The 20,016-nt window shown below is 42.3% G+C and overlaps 1 protein-coding gene across 2 annotated transcripts in view; it reads right to left on the bottom strand.

Moving 5' to 3' along the window:
- The window catches only part of PAG1 (phosphoprotein membrane anchor with glycosphingolipid microdomains 1), a 117,488-nt gene that overhangs the window by 32,936 nt on the left and 64,536 nt on the right, over positions 1 to 20,016 (bottom strand). Inside the window, exons 3-4 of one of the 2 annotated variants that reach the window (XM_064442496.1) lie at positions 16,273 to 16,582; positions 13,757 to 13,821 (exon numbers count right to left, since the gene is read on the bottom strand). The gene's annotated coding sequence lies outside the window, so the exon portion shown is untranslated. The remainder of the gene's footprint in view (positions 1 to 13,756; positions 13,822 to 16,272; positions 16,583 to 20,016) is intronic. The other variant, XM_064442497.1, reaches the window with a different exon arrangement.

Genomic DNA, 20,016 nt, shown 5'->3' with positions numbered 1-20,016 from the left:
GTGGGAATGATCTACAAGCTGGGTTCCCCCTGTGCACACCCAAACCCCTCTCCCTCACCATGACACACAGCAAACACGATTATAAGATCTAATGAACTGCAACTAATGCAATTCTGAAAGTCTTCACAGCTAATGAAAACCAGGTCTTCCCCTTCTCGATTTAATTGAGATGTTTGGTTCATACTCTGTGGAAAAGAAACCCTCCATAAAGCTATGTGTATGCATATTGCATTTACATATCCAGCAAATGCAGTTGCCTGTCACAGTTTTGGGCTCTTTCTCCTGACTGCTGCATATTTAATGGTAGGAAACTATCTGTGGAGGAAAATGGACTTCAGAAAATAAACACTTTCCTGTATTGTTTCAAGGGAAATCTCCAGCCTGAATATCATCTACTAACTACTGCTTTGCATCTGAACTTGGTATAAACAGAACATTTCCTCAACATGAATAAATCATGATCCCGAATAAAAATACACCGCTCTTGCACCTAAGCAAGAATCAGAAGACAGAATTTGGCCTGTAGCTTGTAAACTTGAGTTTGCTGAATAACAAATGACTAAAAAAAAATTTCCTTTTTTCCCTTTTCTCCAGTCTGTTCTTTTTGCTGCCTGTTGGCATCAGTTTTTCTGCAATTTAAGCATCACTAATGCTGCGAGACTTCCCCTGCCTCTGTGCTTTCCTATGTTACTATCATTGGCACTATTTTAGCAGGAAGCGCTACAATATGGGTAGCACTGCAGAGAGAAGGATAAATACATCATGCCTGCTGCAGGAAGCTTTGCTACTACTTTGAGCTAAGAGCTGCCAAAGCATGATGACAGAGAAGCAATTGCTGGTAGGCAGAACAAGCAGAGCATCACATCGCTTCACACAATCAGTAACCAGCCTGGATTTTCTTCTTCCAGGTTTTGGTTTTGTGCTGACCCAAATCATTACTTTTTCCCCACAGAACTTGGTCCTGTTAAGGTTTTGATGGAGAAGAATGAGACTCGAATTTGGTGAAAACCCATACTGGGTACAGGATAACTGCTCTCCAGGGACAGGAGAGAGATTCAAAACAGACCAGTTAAGACGAACAGTCTTATGCTGGTGATTTGTGAGGGGAAGAGCAGACAGCAAACTCAAAACCTTTGTACGACTGGTCAGTGGAAAATACATCTCATTCAACACAGCAGCTGAGTTTCAGCCATGCAGATGGGACCATGGTATGCACACACACCAGGGGCCTGAGCCCACATCCATGTGCACGCACGCCATGAAGGCAGCTACTGCTTCCACTCCCACATAGCCAGGAAGCCTTCACCTCTGTCACCTTGCCTCGTGGTACCTTCACCCACCCTCTGCCACCCGCAGAGCCTCATTCCTCCTTCCACAGCCATGTCCTCCTCCTTTCCAGAGGCCACATCGGTGTTGCCACAGCTCCCCTCTGCCTCACAGCTCCATGAGCTGCCTTCAGTTCTCCACCCACCTCGAGGCCTGGTCCTTCTAGGAGGGCACCATCACCCTTGCCATCAGCTGAGTATTTCTCACCCTGGGCAACATTTTTGTTTTAGCACTTCTTCCCCCAAATTATTTTTCTATAATATACCAATCAAACATACTCACACAAACTCCTTATAAAATTACCAGTACTGATATCAACATCTATTGATTACTTTGGTTATGGGCTATTAATATTGGGATGCCCAAGTGGTGAGAAAAGGCAGGGCATGTCAGAAGTACAAAGGGCAGATGACAATACATGAAAACACTCTCCGAAAGAGAATTAAATGATAGGAATGAAGTAATAGGACTGCTTACCTAAAATGGGGTAAAAAACTTTAAGCGACATGCAAGACACAAACATAGATGCAATAATGAGACGTCAGCTCAAGAACGTATACAGCTACAATATGCCCCCCACCCCTCCTGAAATTCCAACAGCTAGTTATCTTTTACATTTACCATTACATCACTGTTACAATACCCTGTTCAGGTCTGATTTTCCTTCACCAAGCAGTCTGGATTTCATCTGCTTTATTTTTATTCATTGAGAAATTTGCCATTCTCAGGCCTGCTGTACTACCCTCCTGAATATGGCTCATTTGGAAGGATAACCTAACACTATATGGGGAACAAACCTCTTTTTATCCTTTTCCATTGCTTAGGGAGACAGTTTTATTGTAAAACAATCAGATTTTGCAGAAGGGAATGGTTTAATGGGACAGTTTTCAAAGAAGCAGTTCACAAATGGAGAAGGTGACCATTAGTTATTGAAGGCTGAAAAAGAGCTTAATTTGATGGCAGCAATAATAAATTAGTTTTTCATTTTGTTGAAAGATTTTCTCAACTATGACAAACAGCTGGCTAACTGCCTGAAGAGCAGAGGTAATCTAGCTCTGCATTTACTTAGAAACAATATCAAACTCCTGTGCTACTTTCAAGAAAAACACCGTGCCATCCTGTTAGAGAATCCTTTTTGAATTTTCATCTGACTTGTAACACGTAACTGCAGACCTTCATTTGGGGCATCTGCTAAACTCCTTGCTTTGCTCTATATTTCCATGAGTTATCCAACTAACAGAAGAAACACAAGACTGAGTTTGGCTGGAAGAAAGCAAAAACAACAGAAAGACTCATAACTCTCTTTACCCCAGTTTCACAAGTCTAATAATAGAGGAGGGAGCAAGCAGATATGTGGGCAAGAATAAGAACCAGATTGGTGAGGGAGAATTTATTCTTAGAAAATCCCTCATTTTGGAATGGTTACATACAGACATGCACTGACCCAAATAGATCATGGCTGCTATCATTCCCTAGTGCATGCAAACAGATAAAATGCTGACGTGCACCAAAAAGCTTTGGGGCAAAAAAGCAAGGAAAACCTGCACAGAAACTGCCAAAAAAAGGAAAAAGCACAGCAGCTGGTACACAAATGCTAATAAGCAAAGACAGCACTGCTGGCAAATGCAGGTGAAGCGAAGGCAAGGAAAAGGCAAAACGATGATGGAAAATTCAAAGGTCAGCCCAAACGGATGGAGAAAACAAAACAATTACCGTAGAGTCCCTGCTGCTGTCTCAGAAGGACAGTCATTTGACCCATTTCAGGATGCCCAATTTATTCCACTGTGCTGGTACTGCCCAGTGATCAAGCCTCAGTGTCACTGATTTCCCCCTGGTGCAGCTTTCTGACTTGGCTTGATTGCCCACATTGCTATTCTGTGGCTCTTCAGATGAGACTAGAGGATTGGAAGACTATGGGTCAAATCCACATTATGTCTCACCAGGTGAGGTATGGAGCACAGCAGAGCAGCAACATGGGGCAGCAACTACAGTTTTCTCTTTGTTCCTCTCAGCCCTTCCATTGTTTTTGTCATTTTCTAGCAACAAAGTCCCAGGCAACACTGCAGGCTCAGTGAAATGTCACACATGTGATGTGATGGGTGGGAGTCCACCACCCATCATGAGATGTGCGAGATGCCCAAGCGTGTCTATGCGTGAACGATGCTTCTGAGCCACCTGCATTCCCAGGGGCTACCAGGCCATGGAGCCTGGCAAGGCATGCAGCTGACCAGCCCACAGGGATGCCACTTAGTTGCCTAAACACAGGCAGCTAGGAGCACCTGAGTTGCCTGAGGACATCCAAGCTATCTGAATGTCTCTGCAGATATGTCCGCAGAGATGGACAACTTGATGCAGAAACTGCAGGAGATTTGTGCTCTGCTGGAGTGGCAGCTGGAGACCAAGGGGCATTGCCTTTGGCATTTAAAACAGCATTCAATGCCCCCTCTTCAGGCAGATGAAATCTGCATCTGGATGTGACTGGCAGACATGGCACAGGACCTACAGAAAACTCTCATGCTCCTCAAATAGTGATTAGAGACTGTGAAAATGTCCCAGGGCATCTCAAATGACACCAGCTGCTTCTGGGTGGGCAGCTGAAGGGGGCCCTGATCTCTGCTGACTATAACCAGGCCTGAAGGTGCCTTGCAGGTACTTGCCTAAATTTAGGAGTTTTCACTTACAGTTGAATCTCATACTAGTAACATAATTATTATGCAGATACAAGCATCTTCCTCTACAATCGTTTCCTACACAAGGGCTGAATGCTCTTAGCATTAAATCCTGCTCAGAAAGCTGTAAGGATTTACGCAGGGATAAAATATTTTAGTCTACTATCAAAAGAACGCTATTCTCCAAGCAGAACTACACCAGAGCATCTCAGACCTTCCAGCTGGCAGGACAAAAAAATGAATGTCCAGATTTTCAGAGATGTTTACTACCGCAGACCCTATAATGTTTAATTATTTGATGGTGCTTAGGACTCCAGGTAGAGAAGAAAAGAAGCAAATAAAACCACATGAATCTAGTCATCATATGAATATTTAAGACCCCTCTGCTGGAGCATCAATGTGTGGGCTCATATCAGCATTGTGTTAAACATCCCTATGCAGTCACAGAATGCAGGTCTAAGCATAAGATTAGCAAACAGATGCCAAAAGACCCATATCCAGGAAAAAAGGAGAAAAGTTCCTCTCCCTTCATGAACATTTTTAAACAAAGTGTTCATTTCCCTGTAATTTTTCCCCATTAAAATTTTATGTTACTGCAAAGAGATAAGTATGCAGGGAACTTGTGGCCCAATTCTGTTCCCAGTCACTCTTGGATAATAACTGCAGGCAGAACAGTGTCCCCCCTGTGGAATTATGTGCAACTCTAGGTTTCTTTTTATTTAATGCGACATTAACATACACATCTACATGCTGAAATAATAAACCTGCATTACAGGCAACTATTTGTCCAACTGATTTACATAAAAGTAGGATAAATAATAAAGCCTTTTATTATCCAATGAAAGAGACCAGCAACATTTATAAAGTTACACAAAAATGCAGAGACCTTAAGAAAAATACAGAAGCATTCTTGCTGCAACAGACAGTTTCCAGGAACATCAAAAACTGTAAGTGAAATCATGGACTTCTTTTCTAGGCTATTCTTGCTTTGTCTTTAATACTGATGTGCTGCTATGAATAAAATAACTAAGTGTCCTGCAGTTAGTGCTAAGCATTAGTTACTATTTTGTGAAAGTAAGTTGAAACTTAAATGTCAGTCTTCAGTGTAAATCTGCTGAGATTTAGTCTCTTCCCAGAGTAAATCTGTTATAGTTCAGTAAATAGATGGGATATAAATAAAGTAGGAACTCTGCAGAGTTTAAAACAGGAATTGCCACCATATTAACAGGCTTATACTTAGAAGTATTTGTGTAAAAGTCTCAGCAGGCTTGTCCTGATGCCTATTATGTAAAACTATCTGCCAAACAGACAGAATCGATCTTTGAGTGTGTCCTGCTTGGTTTGTAAATTTACCTACTGTGACTAAGTACATAACTCATTATTAAAAACAGCCAGACCTAGTCTTTCCTGAGGGTAAACTAATGTTTCTCGTAATCCTTACAAAAACCCGCACAACAAGAGATAAGGAAAAGGTAAGGTATTTAAATAAGACCCGTTATTTGAAAAGCTTACTCCCATGTCCTGAATCAACATGCAAACGTGGACTCCCAATCATCTTCACAAGATAATTATAATTCATAATTGGCACTTCTAAATCATTTTCACAGAGCTGTGCAAATATTGACTAATTAGCCACACCAGAATCCTGTGGGATAGGTGAGCAGCTACATTAACCCCCTTTTGTATCTGAGCAAATTGCTGCGGAGAAAAAGCCCAACCCTCACCCACCAAAGGGGCTGAGAAGGTTGGGATGTTTCCAGCTCCATGCCCCTTGGCCAGCCTGCGATGCTCCCACCGCCAGCGTGTCACCTGCTCTTCTCTTCTGGAGAACAGATGAGATGAGGTCTATATTAAGCAGAGATCTGGAAATAGTGGCCAAACCTGGTTCGTTATCCAAAGTCCCGTTAAACAAAAGGTCTAGATATTCAAATGTCAAAATAAAGCCTGAGGATTTGATACAAGTACATGCAGTATTTACATGAGGATGGTAGCCTCTTCTGCTGAGGAACACTCAAACGATGATGTACTCCACAGTCATGGCTTATTCCCAGAAACAAAATATTACATGGGTACTTGTAACTAAATAGTAGAAAAGAAGCCCTACATGTAGAGTGTAAGACACTCCTTTACTTAAAACACAGAGAAATGTTATTATCCATTGTGTACCCACAATGAGGGGTGAAGAAAGCGTGGAAGTCCTGATAAAGCCTCCAAGAGGCTCTACCTTCATCATGTAATAAAACACGGAAGGCAAACTTAATGTCATTAGCTTAGAAGAAGGGTCTAAAGACCAAGTGAAGATCATTGGAGGCCACAGCATCAAATACACCACTGAATATTGCCTCCATTAAATCCAGCATTTCAATTAAATTGTCCTTAGGAAAGCAATGATTAGTCATTATTGTCTCAAGTTTTCTGTTTTAAATCAGCAAAGACTAATGATGGCTTTATTGCAGAGCGTTGTTATTAATCACTACATTCAGGGGTGGCAAACAGGTCTTTTCCAAATAATTGTATTATCACAAGCTTACAACATATACAATATACACAATATGAATAATTTTTATTTTGTGTAATCCTGCTTTGTCTATTGAAGCCATTGGTTATCTGTTGTGTCTAATTTCAGCTACAATCTCTTTAGGGCAAAGATTGTGTCCCTGTGGTTTTGTAAAGCCTCATTCACAGTTATAATGGCATATAAATTAAATAAATAAGGAACTGAGGGAATTTACTCTCCATTTATCAGGAATTCACAAGTGAGGATTTACATATTTTTAAATGGATTTTATTAAGATAATATCTTCCAGAGATATGTTTCACTTCTGTTGTTCAGCAACCAGGAAATGGCTTTTAATTTAACTGCAGCAACTATCTATGAAAAAATAACACCAGGCCAAATCAGGTGAGTGTGGTGACTGGTTGAATACTAAATCCAGTATTACTCCACTCTGAAGCTCATTCTTCAGCCTGGTTCATGTGTAACTGCTTCTCAGACAAGCAGGTTTCCATCCCTGGCACAGAGCATTAATGTGATGGTGTTTTAACTCTGCATTAGTTATCTACTCTAAGCAAGGCTAGACGAAACAATGAGTAGGAATAGAGCAGAACTGGATGCTCTAGTGAGCAAAATTCATCAAAAAACGCGCAAACCAAGGGAGTACAGATTAGGTGCCTCAGGCTGCAATATGATAAAAGGGCAGACAGGGCTTCTGTGCTCAGAAGGTTTATGTTGGTGGAAAGAATGGAGAAGCAGTCCAACAAAAATCACTAACATTTCCTACATTTGGCACTCCTGACTACTCATCCCCCACGTGCCAGAGCAGGGGCTGGGGGATCACGGCCACAGCCAGAAACACACTGTTGGTAGTAATACAGGACAGTCATAAGCCAAAGCAAGTCTATAATAAAGCTCCATATTATATGCTTTTTTTTGTGCACACATTTTTGTCCTCTTCAGGAGCAAGAGAGGGAAAAAAGTGGCTATTTTTATTTCTCTATATAGAAATACGTTCATGAAAACAAGGATTCAGCCTGCTTGAATCAAAGCTTTGGTGAGCAGCTCGAAGGACCTCAGGAGACTGCTGGGCTCTTGTACCTGGAGCTGGCAAGTTAGTGAAAACACAGGGCAACTTTGGGCTCTAAGAATAAAGGGTGAAGTGTAGGGTGAGTGCCTCTTTTCAGGTACACCAGTGTTCATCTACAGTAAGTAAAATGCAGCAATACAGGTAAAATGAGTCAGCTTTGTTATTAGAAATGTTAATTGTCCTGGCTAGCCTTCTGCCCTCAAAGACCTGCAACTTCATGTGCCTGTAAGGTGAGGGGTCTGGTCCCTATGGCTGGAGCATGTAATTACAGACGGACATTTCCCATCCTTCAAGATGCCAAGCCCAACTCGTTGAACTCATAATTTTTCTCAGTTGTTTGTTTAACAAAACTAAAACCTGTAAAGGGAACAGCACGTGAGGTCAACTCTGTCCCCTAGGATGGAAAATGCACCCATTTGCAGAGTTAATAACATGTCCTAAAATGGCTCTTTGCCCTCAAAACACATTAGCATGTAACAGCAGCTGCTCATCTGAGTGCAGATGACTGTTGGAGAGAGGTGCTGAGAGGCTTTGTCCTAGAATTACATGTCACTGGTGTAAACATTATGTGAGGAAATTATTTTAATTGCCTGTATCAGTCCAGGACTCAAATGCTCCTCTATTGGCTGCTATCTTGGTAAGAGTGGTGCAAATGTCTTTCTCTGGTCAGGGCATCTTTTGGGAAGAACATGTACACACCTGAATGTCTAGAAAGCCTCACAGCAAAATAAAACGAAAGAATATCACCCCAGTAAAATAGAATTGTAAAATATTAGCTAGTAATGTTCATTTTTGACCACAAGTCTTAACATACAAAGATCCGATTTCTTGCAAGTATCAGCACTGAAAGAGCAAGAATTGTTATTTTTGAGATAAATGTTGCAGTTCAAATGTCACAGACCATATTAAAGGGATTCACAATTGGCTCTGGGATTTAAAGGGGAAAAAAAAAAGACACTGTCGCAGGAAGGTTGGTGGTGATCAGAGTGCTAATGACCATGAGAGAAAGACGAGATTTTTTTTAAGCATCATTATCTAGTGGCCTTGAGTGCTAATCAAAACAAGGACTATAATGCCTGCTTTAATGGGGTTTGTCTCAGTACTACTCCTCAATGGTATAAACTACATTAAACCCAGACAAGCTATGAAGAGAGATAAATGGCAAAACAATACACTGAAAACCTAAAGATTCTTTTAATCTACTATTAACTGAGTTACCATCCATGGCATTCACAGTTAACTGCGGTTTTGTAATTCATTTGCTGAATTGTACAACTAAAATAGAAATGTTGCTGTCCTTCTGTTTAAAACAACAGGTTAAGTAAGGCCCAAATTAACCTTCAGAACAGCTGGTTTGTCAAATACTGTGTCAGAACAGGCAGCATATCTATCTTCTTTAAAAACAAGGAAGGCAGCTTCCCTGGAGTTTTTTCCTAAAATAAATCAAGGGAATCTGTCCCCACCAAGGTAGTCCTGCACACAAACTGAGCCTCTGCACATCACAAGAAGGATGCCTCAGCAGACCGAGGACCTCACCCGCTCCCTCACCAACCGCTGCCATTCCCCACGGCTGCAGTGCTGCAGGGACAGTCGCTAACTGATCTCAGCAGGCTTTGGATCGTCCTCTTAATGTTTACAGGAAGGGGCACTGAATGCCAGGAAGATTAATTCATTGCCATCATCCCCCTCCGCGTTGCTTTGGCCTTGCTCATCTCTTCTCTGCATATGCTGGCCCAGTGCATAGCCACACTGAATTTCTACAGCTTGATACACCAGAAGATCGGTTACATTTGAATCCCTCAAAAGCAATTAAATAGGTTTTCTGATGTATCTACTTTGCTGTACCTCTCACACTGAGATGGGAGGATTCTCAGCAGCTGAGGGGGGAATGCAGACTATTGGATTTTGGGCAGATCCTGCAGGGAAGAGATGAAAATTTACAGATAAAATGACAGCCAAGGTATAGAGGTAGTGATAGTTTTATGTTCATTTAGAGGCAAGAGTGAAATGTTTCCAGGGGTCCAGTCTCGGCAAGATGGATTAGCTCTTTGTTCATGGGGTACACAAATTGTAGGATCATGCAACTTATCTTCCCAAAATTTTCAATAGAGGTCTTTAAAAACTGAAGCTGTAGCTTAGGGAACATATAATTCATTCTATAATTAATGGATTCTCCCCAGTATTACAGAGAAAAAATTCCTATGGTTTGTATTGCTTTTGTAAAACAGTTGCTCTCCTGCTCTCAAGGGACTGCAAAAGGTCAGTGGTGTTGAATATACATGATTTATAAAGTACTCTAGGATGAGAGGTGCTGTGTAAATATAAAATATTGTTAGGGTATACTCTCCTTAATTGACATACACTGAAATGGAATTGGCTGTGCCACAAGAGCAGAACTGAGAAACCAAGTTAGTCTGATGATAGCGGATTGTCTAAGGCTATTGACAGTCTACGACAGTGCAAGTATATATTCATCTCACAGACAGACTTACCCAACGCTGAAAGCTGTTGCTGTTCATCTGGAATAGGTGATATGTAGATACGAATTTGAAGACTGTGTTACATAGAAATTATTAAGTAGGCAAAGATTACTCTGTACCACAACGAAAAAGCAGCTTCTGAAGCAGCTGTAGGCACGGGAGCTCCTGTGCAGCAAATCCACCTTCTGCAGAAACATTGCTTTACACAAGTCAGTTCTCAAAGTGTATGCCAAAGATGCTTGGGATGCCATGGTCCTCACATGCTTTGCAAAGCCACCCTCAGATGGCACTTTTGAACTCAAAATATGCACCCTATTTATCCCTGGCTTTGATAGAGCCTTTCAAGTTCCCCCTGCAGACTTGAACCTTGAGATTTGTTCACTTACAGCTATAGCCAAAGAGGCTCCCTAAAACCCAGTCTCTTGCTGAACTGAGTGGGAATGAGCTGGATGGGACCAGCAGTCCCATCCCCTCTCGGGGAAGAATCAATTATGCTTTCACCCCACTTCTTGGGATCGATTCCAATTTCTCTCTTTCTTTTGACCACTACACTTTAACCCTGCAATAAATAATCAGTTTGAAGTAGGTTTTAAAATATTTTAACAGCTGGGGCAATGACATTATTATTCCACTTTACTGTAAACGGAAGAACTCCCATTCCCCCTCCCAAACAAAGACAGAGATTGCAGATCATATTCTGAATTCTTTTCAAAACCTAGGCCAAAAGATCTCACCAGCACAGTCTCTTTCCCTTCACATTATTATTCCCACTCTCATAGATTCTTTTATCTAATTCCCTTTCCCCCTGAAGTTTACACTGGCATTCCAAACATTTTCCAACAACACTTCTCTTCCCCCCTCTTAAATTCCTTATCTGTCATCAGCCATCTAAAAACCTTCTTCACATAATGAGATTTTCTTTCAGAAAAATGACGCTATTAATTCAGCACTATGAAGTCATCTGTTCCTACCTCTCTCCTGTGCTAAAACAAGCCATTTTAGATCCTACCCCCTTTTTAAAAAAAAACACAAAAAAGCAGCACAACACATCACTTTTGCTTAAGTATATGACCTTCCTGCTCCTAAAGGGAAAAACTAATTTCTAACTTTTGAATGTGTTCATGCTTTCCCATGAAAATTGGTACATCTGTCTGGGAGGTACAGAAGATTTGGATGATCTATGTTTGAGAGAATAGTTACTTGAAGTTATTGCATAAAATGACTGATTTTCTAGCAACAGAAGTTTTATTCAAGGATAACATCAGAGGTATTCTCATCTATGTAAAACACTTCTCATCCACACAAAAAAGCCTCTTAATTTCCTCACTGGAAAAAATGCTATTGTATTTTTTCTCTCCACTGATGACTTAAGATTTTCTCATTTGGCTACAGCTAAACTGCTGTAGTAAGGGCAGACAATGACACTCTTAGGCTACTCTATACATGATGAATCTGTGCTCCAACTGAAAGCATTTATCACCCAGGGGCTACCCTTCCTGTTTGTCTTTTCCCTGTGTTTTCAGTTCCCCCTTCCTAACAACCAGAATGACAAAAATCAGTATGGGTTTTTAACCTAAGGAATGACATTTTTAGCTCTGAGGCCTATGTGTAAATGTAAATTTCCAGCTGTTAGAATAAAGAAATAGCGAATGTGAGGCAGATGTTAATCTATTACCCATTGTTGGTGATACAAGCAAAAATCAACTATAAAAAAATCCCCAACTATTCCAGTAATAAAAGCTTACTTGCTTGGGCATTTACACAGACCTGTGCCTAGAGAAATAAGTTCTAACTAGTTTCTCACAATCCATGGAGTCTGGTCAGATCCTCTGTGTTGTTTCTTCCTCTTCTGATATTAACAGTCCATGAGCTAGAACACAGAGCCAATGAAATAATCTCCAGATGTTTCTTCTGTTTAGCAATCTGATGAATGCCCAAAGACCATTTAGGGTCTCTACTTCTTAGCGTCTACTGCATGATGAAGTCAAATGGTATCTGGAGGATCCTGTATCCTATGCTGCAGCACTATTTTTCAGGACCATATTCAGCACCAAAAGTTAAATCCCACATCTGGTTTCTATCAAGTACCACTTGACCATAAGTCTTCAAGCACTTATGAAGCCAGTGTGGGCAGAGCTGAAGAGCAACTGCTCTGAGCTCCCCAAGAACTATGCTCTCCTTTGAGTCCACTGACTGAAAGAGCCACAGCACGTCCGTGAATGAAATAAGGTGCTTCTTGCCATATATAGTATCTTTCTTGCTTCTACCATCTTCTAACCCTTGGAAACTTCTGAATTAACTATCCTGGCATGGTGAACAGAAGTCATAGCCAGAGGCACAGAGGAGCATGGATATTCATAGCGTACTTACGGTTTAGATTCTCCTCCAGGGTCTCCAGCCTCTCTCTAGATCTTACCATCTCACTTCTCTCATCAGCTCATCTCACATCATCCCTCCCACGGACCTTGGATCCCCATGAATCCTGAAAGTCCTTCCTCTTAATGTTAATACAGCAGCGCCTTCCGATCATCTTGTGTCAGGCACATTTGTGTTTGTAATTCCTTTCACACTAGGCAATTCATTAAGGGCTCTGTTTTGATTACCAAAATGTGTGAACACAATTTTGTATCTCATATATACAGGGTCACTGTTATGTCAGCTCGTTTTGACTGTGACAGTCTTTTCCCATCCTAAAGGCAAAACAGTGTTTACATTTGGTTAGTTAAAATATTTACACTGCACATTCAAATGATGCATTTTCCCAGTGACAGAGCTCTCTGGTATTTCCTCCTGTACCTACTATGCAGCAGAAACAGATGATTAAGATGAATATTCCGGGTGTCTCTAAACAAGCAGATTAAGGAAACACACAGCACAGCTAGACTATACTAACGCTGCTGGACTTTGTAATACCCATGTGGGCTGTGTAATCTGCCTAGCATTGCACGAAAGCTGTCTTTTAGGCCCCCAAATGGGAAGAGCTACATAATTTCCAGTCATCATATTTCAAATAGATTCTTTATTTATTGACCATTTATTTATTCACTTGGTGAGCGAGGTAGAGTAAAACACGACAGATGTAGGTCCTGGGAGAAGAGGTAAGAATGATGCTGTTTGCTGATCATCAGTCTGCCTGCAGATAAAAGCCTCCAGTGCACCATGCCTGAAGGGGTGGAGAGATGATGGGGGCTGCTACCCAGCAGGACAAGAGAGAAGTGAAGTTGAGAAGGAAAGGTGATACTAAAACTGGCAGGGGAAGGCCACAAAGTGATGGCATTTCTGGGAATCAGAAAACACACCGGATTCTCCTGTTTTAAATTAACACTTCAAAACTGAATAAAATACTGCAAGTGATGCTGGACAAGGACCTGCTACACCGAGAGGTACACCAGACACACAGCGTGATCCTTTCCCCAAAGGGACTGTTTGAGGTTTGTGGGAGAGAAAGAGAACACACATAAAACTTCATGCAACAGTGAAATTCAACATCATTTAAGACTTATTATCATCTACACAGTAAACAGTTAATTTTGCTTATGTATTTGTTACTACCAAACAACAAAGGATGACCATATGCAAGTCCTTCTGAGAAGAAATGAGATGCAGAGTGAAGCACCTTCTCATGTGGGGAACTCTGTAGCAATGCAAAATTAGGAAGAACTTAAAAACCCCGGCTCTCAGTGGGGTTATTCCTTACCTTACAGCACCATCCACACAGGTCTTCACACAGGCTCTCCCAGTGAGGAAGCAAAAGCTTCTGTGCTGAAAAAAATGATGAGGTGCCGGTTAAGAAGATACCACAAAGGCCCCGCCTGTGCTTACATTACTCTGCTGTATCTTTTTGTTTACAGAAACATATACAGTAGATGAAATTTGACTGTGGAAGCAAAAGCTATCTATTTTAAATTGACCCTGCCTGCTTAGTGTCATATACTCCAGAGGAAATGGGTATAAAAGTCACTGTATAATGAGGCATGCAGATTTAGCAAATGAACTTTAAGCAGGATAATTTTATGTGTAGGAGACGTATTTGCTCGACTATTTTTAACTAACAGCAAATGAAACTTTATGTTTGTCAGTTAAAACACAGCAGTAAAAGTAAAGCGTAAGCAAGTGTATTCACAATGATAAATGACCAATTTTGATTTAATGCGAAACCACGTTTATCCACATATATTTTTATTTCCTGACAAGAGTGCCTATAGTAAAGCATCCACTGAAAAATGGGCATGAATTGCAACCCCTTTGATTACTCTGGTTCAATTTTTTTTATTTGTGTAGGCAAGCTCTGATGTGGGACCTGCACACTTGCTGGTCCCTGACAATCACAAGAAAATCATTCAGATGCACAGAATCTAATCTAGGGTCTCACTTCTGTCTCTCCTGGAGGCAAGGACCACAAATCTCTCTCATTTGATAGATAAAAAAATTAAACCGGTCTAAATATGCCTATTATTACTTTAAAATGTCCTTCTTTACTGTAGCAGGTGTTCTCTGGAACGTGCCTCCCTGGTGAGAAGGGCATCGTTAAAATGCCAATGTCCAAACGGCAGGATGTGGGGTCCAGCACCCCTCCAGCCCTGCTGTCTGGCCGAGGAGCCGTCTCCCTCGGTGAGGAGAGGTGCACGGGGAAAGCCTCCGTAAAAGGAGTGAACAGGTTCATTACCTGCCTGCCTGGTGCCCAACATGGCCCCACCGCCGAGCAGCCTTGGGGGGGCTGCGTGTGGATTAGCGGGGCTGACATGCCTGCACGAAGGGGACGCTGCAAACCCCCAGACCAAGGGCCAGGATAAACGCAGGGACTGTGCTTTGAGCGAGCAGCTAGCAGCCCAGCAGTTTCCCACGGATAAACATTATTTCCTCTGTCCACCCTCACTCACTGGCCCGCTGTGCCAATCACCTCGCGGTTACACAGCTTGCAGCTCCCGGCCTTTGGCTGGCCCGCTAGCGAAGCCCCACCGGTTTTGGCACAGGGACGTCCAGTGTGATGGGCAGCGGCTGCCACTGTCACTAGCAGGATGTTTTCCGGAGTTTCTCCTACAAGGCAATGTGTTTATTCTTTGAAACAGTTGCTCCCTAAAGATTAAAACCAAACAGGAGCACAGAAGCAGCGTGTGTCCTCTGGGACCGCTACGTGCCATCAGGCAAACAGGAGGTACAAGCTGTGTTCTCCCGAGTTACATGCAACGAACAGTGCTGCACTGGCAGAAAAGAGTAAAGTCCTTCAGTGCACAAATTATACTCTCCTCTTTTTTACCCCCTCTTAGAAAAAAAATCAATTAAAAATCCCCCAATATCTTTCAAAAAGCCACTTGTGACATTAAGAGCTTCAGATCTGGAGTTGTGTCAGGGGTCCCCACCGCAGCTCAGACCATTCACCCCAAAAGCTTGGGCACACAAAATGAACAACAGCCGCAGCTCCAAGGCACGCACCTTTAAGACCACATTTGTTGTCACCCCCAAATAGCAGTACACATTCTCAAAAATATAGTTAACGATTACACGGGACAGACAGCAATAAGAACAGCAAAAGACCTGGAGAAGTGCTCAGACAAAATATACCTTTCCTTTAAAACTAGAAACATAATAGTAATTTAAAAACTACTAAAATTGTCGTCAAAGTAGTAAGAACACAGGAGAAATATCTGCACAGCAACATAAAATCTGTTTATCACAGTCTGTGCAATCTTAGTTATTACAAAGAAGCTGAAAAAATAAGTGCAACAAAGATTTTTCTTTCTGCTGAGGTATGTGGAACAAATGTTAATTTTTTACCACTGTACAGGATGTTTTCCACCCCAGGGAGTAACTGCAGGGGAGAGGAACTGTCTCTGGTAATAGGAAGAAGTATTTACCTTGCCTAATGACTATATGTTAATGTATTTCTATTAGCAAAATCTATTTAATATTGCATGGAGTAGCTTCTGGCTTAAAAAGTAAGAAAGCTGGAGAAGGAGACTAAACGGTCTTTTCGTCCCCTGATGGGAACACATACAGGTTTTCTCATTACTGGCAACGGGAACTAAGCCCACATAAAGGGGACAGATAAACTTCAATAACCCTCAGCTGCAGCATGATGCCACCATGAAGGTTTATTCTCCTAAGGAGTAAGGCGGACTTCACAACTTCTCCTGCGGTCGTATCACCCATAGTTTAATTAGTAACTAAACAGCAGCAATCGCTACCACGCTACTATAAAGATAAAAGCCTTACCTTTAGTTATCGAGGACTCCTCGGGCCGGACCCCATTTGCATTATGCAGAAGGCACCAGGAGAATCTATTAGTGAGGTGCTGTGAAACTCCCTCTTATCGTTAATGCAGCTCTAGGAGTTTCTCAACCCCTGTCTTCGTCCGCTCGCCGATTCCGTATGCGCGGCGCAGATCCCCACCTTCTCTGGCTGCCAAGCCGGCCACAGCCTGCGAACAATGCCGCCTCTGTCAGCCCGCCGAATGAACAGTGGCACAAAGACACGCTCATGTACAGCCCCAGACTTTTATTTCTTCTTCTTCTTCGAGTACAGGCTGAGGAGAACGGATGGAAGAAAAATGCTTATGTATTTGTGATTAGCCAAAGCTTCGTTATGTTCAGGAGGAGCAAGACAGTGTTGGCGCAGGACGGGCACCCTGGCGCCTAGAGGGGAGATGAAATCTGCACTGGTGAGAGAGCTCCCTGCCTTGCTTCGCACATTTTTGTTTCAGATCTGTGGGTGGCTGTGTGAGCAAGCAGCCGAAATAGGGAGGAGTTACACGAAATGCAATTTATGACTTGAAGCCTTGTCTGCCTTTTCGGGAGCAGGACGGAGAGGCGAAATTGCAGCATGATGACACAGCAGCGTGCTTTACACATCCCACCTGCCATCGCCCGCCCTCCCAAACTGGCTGGGAAAGCTCCCCTCCCTGCTGAGGCGTCACCCCCGGGATGGAGCACGGATGCGGCGGCTGCTCTTGCACCGCTCAGAAACCACACTCCGGAGAGCCTCTGAGCACACTGGCTGTCTGCTCCCTCCCCACAGCATTGCCAGTTTAATTTTCAAGGAGGCACGATGCTTCACAATCATAACAAATGACTGTAGGATGAGACAATGAATGACATCCTCAGCAGATGTTTACAGCAGTCACTAGGAAGGGGGAAGACGGCAGCAACCTAAATCCCAGTTTTCTGCAAAGCTCCCCTTGGAAATCAGAGAAGCAAAGCAGAAAGCCCTTTTAAATTCAGATGTCTGTATTTTTCTTATTTTGAAAGGACTATTGCGTGCATGTTGCACACATTTCATGTAACTTCAGCTTGTTTTCTCTCCTATCAGGAAACAAGAAGTGATCTGGCCTGGCTCCCGAGTTGTTGGTGACGATCCCTGCTAAAACCAATTGGAACTTTACATTTTAACTCAAATATTCCCAAGCCAAGCTCCACAATAGATAGTAGCCCTTTCAGATTCCTCCACATCAATTATAGTTCAGATCTTGAAACACTGCAACTCAACAGAGCAGCAAGCAACAGCGCGTTTTCTTCTAGAAGCAAAGACCAAGGGACATGCAGCCCTAGGGTGCAGTGCAGCTAGGAACTCATTCCAGGTCCCTGATGAACCATCGCAGCGTTACAATAAGTTCCCATGCAATTAGTTTTAATTGGTGACTTGCTGGCAGTCCCCCAGGGGCCCTATCTCATCCTTTTAGCAGGTCCTATCAGGTCAGGCTTGAGGATCATCAGTGGGGCCAGGCAGCCATCACTGGTGGCCCAGCTCTTGGGGCTCATTTTTGCTGTTAAATTTTTGGGGAACTGGCAAGGATTATCTTGAGTAACAAACAGTCACAGATATGCCACTTCCAAATTAAAGCACATGAGTTTGTAACATGAGAAAGCAAAATAAGAGGGAGATTTCTAGAGGGAATTTATAAACACTTTTTGAAAAGAACTTGTTTCAAAGCATTTCACTGAGGCCAAGCTCCAACATAATTTTAAGGAGAACTGAGTGGTAGTGCCAGTGGACAGTAACAGCCCCCGTACGACTGCACCTTGTACTCAAAACTAAGCTGAGAAAGGAGAGCTGTAAATGAGCAACCAACTCTTCTAATTTTATTCTTCAATAACAGTTCTTAAGGAAACTTTTTCTTTTTATCTATTAATAAGATCAAGTTATTTGTCTTAAGGATCTTGCCAAATGGACATTAGCAGGATCAGGATTGCTTTATATGAGCAGAGCCCCACGACTCTGTGGCAATAAACAAAATCAGATGTTCTTTGACAGAACATTGTATATACCCAAAACATATTGCATAGTAGCTTCCAGGGTCAGTATTATAGCTGATGGATCAAAAACATGGGCTCTTTTTGCTCTGCAGAATTACGTAAGTAATCTCAAAAATCCATATACTTCTATCCTTTAAAAAAAGTGCTGAGGCAGTTTAGAGTCAAAAGGAAGCCCTAAATGAGAATTGCATGGAGGCCAGCCTGCACACACTGTTCAATAACTAGTAAAGGATGCAACATCCAATGGTAAAATACATTAGGAATTGCTTGTTGCTAGAGGCAAGCAGAATTAGTTCAGCTAAAACAGGTCAAGTATAATCAAGTGCAATGTCCTACAGGCCAGTTTTGTTCCTCCTTGTCCTGGTTTCAGCTGGGATAGAGTTAATTTTCTTCAGAGTAGCTAGTATGGGGCTGTGTTTTTGGATCTGTGCTAAAAACAGTGTTGATAATGTGGAGATGTTTTAGTTGTTGCTAAGTAGTGCTTACACTGGTCAAGGACGTTTCCAGCTCCCCATGCTCTGCCGGGTGCACAAGAAGCTGGGAGGGGGCACAGCCAGGACAGCTGACCCAAACTGGCCAAAGGGATATCCCATACCATATGATGTCATGCTCAGTATATAAAGATGGTGGAAAAAGAAGGAAGGGGAGGTTGTCCGGAGTGATGGCGTTTGTCTTCCCAAGTAACCATTACACTTGATGGAGCCCTGCTTTCCTGGGGAGGGCTGAACACCTGCCTGCCCATGGCAAGTAGTGAATTAATTCCTTGTTTTGCTTTGCTTGTGTGCGCAGCTTTTTCTTTACCTATTAAACTGCCTTTCTCTCAATCCATTAGTTTTCTCACTTCTACTCTTCCAGTTCTCTCCCCCATCCCACTGAGGGTGAGCGAACACGCAGCTGTGTGGGGCTTAGTTGCTGACTGGGGTTAAACCACGACAGTCCTCCCTTTTCTGCTTCTCAGAAGTTTCTAGTCAATATGAATCAGTGGTCCTCAGCATTACTCTTCTCGTACCATTTTCCTCCTTTACTGTGCAACGTTTGGGAACTGCAACATAGCATCTGATAGCTGACTAATGCAAAATGTCTAATACATGGTTTACTTTGTCTTGGAGGTAGTTGAGGACATTAATGATGGTTACTTCTCTTGGAAATCTTGGGTCTGGAGTGGAGGAGAGTGCTACAGCCTGCCTGCGTCATCTCACTTCATCTCTAACAATTTGGATTTTACTTAAGGGCTCATGTTGTACTTTGTGTACACAAACTCAAATGTGAAAACCAAAATTCATAGGAGTTACATTGGTCAGCAGATGGATAGAGATTTATCATTTATCTATGTTGTTTATGTAACATAGTTTATCAATTTTTTCCTTGGAGATCCTTCCCTCTCTGGATCTTCACGATCCTATTTGATTTTGATTTTTTAAAGGCCTATTGTCTTTTTTTCCACATCCATGGCATGTAAAGATCCAGCCATTATTTTTAGTGTCACATGAAAAAATGAATACTTTCAGACTCTTCTCACAATTATTTTTAAAGTACAGAAGATGACATCATTTTCACTGGTGCAACCCCACAGTAATTCCATTAATTTCCAGTATCTTTGGATGTACACCATCCAAGATGTCCCTCACCTCTACCTGACACATCCTTAGCTCTCAAAGAGTATAAAACCACAAAGATATTGCTCAGGGCAGTTTAGGTGGCAAAAGAG

Source organism: Phalacrocorax carbo, chromosome 2 (genome assembly GCF_963921805.1).
Source record: "Phalacrocorax carbo chromosome 2, bPhaCar2.1, whole genome shotgun sequence".
Classification (NCBI taxonomy): domain Eukaryota; kingdom Metazoa; phylum Chordata; class Aves; order Suliformes; family Phalacrocoracidae; genus Phalacrocorax; species Phalacrocorax carbo.
Note: the sequence above shows the minus strand (reverse complement) of the source record. Positions and strands in the feature narration are given on the sequence as shown.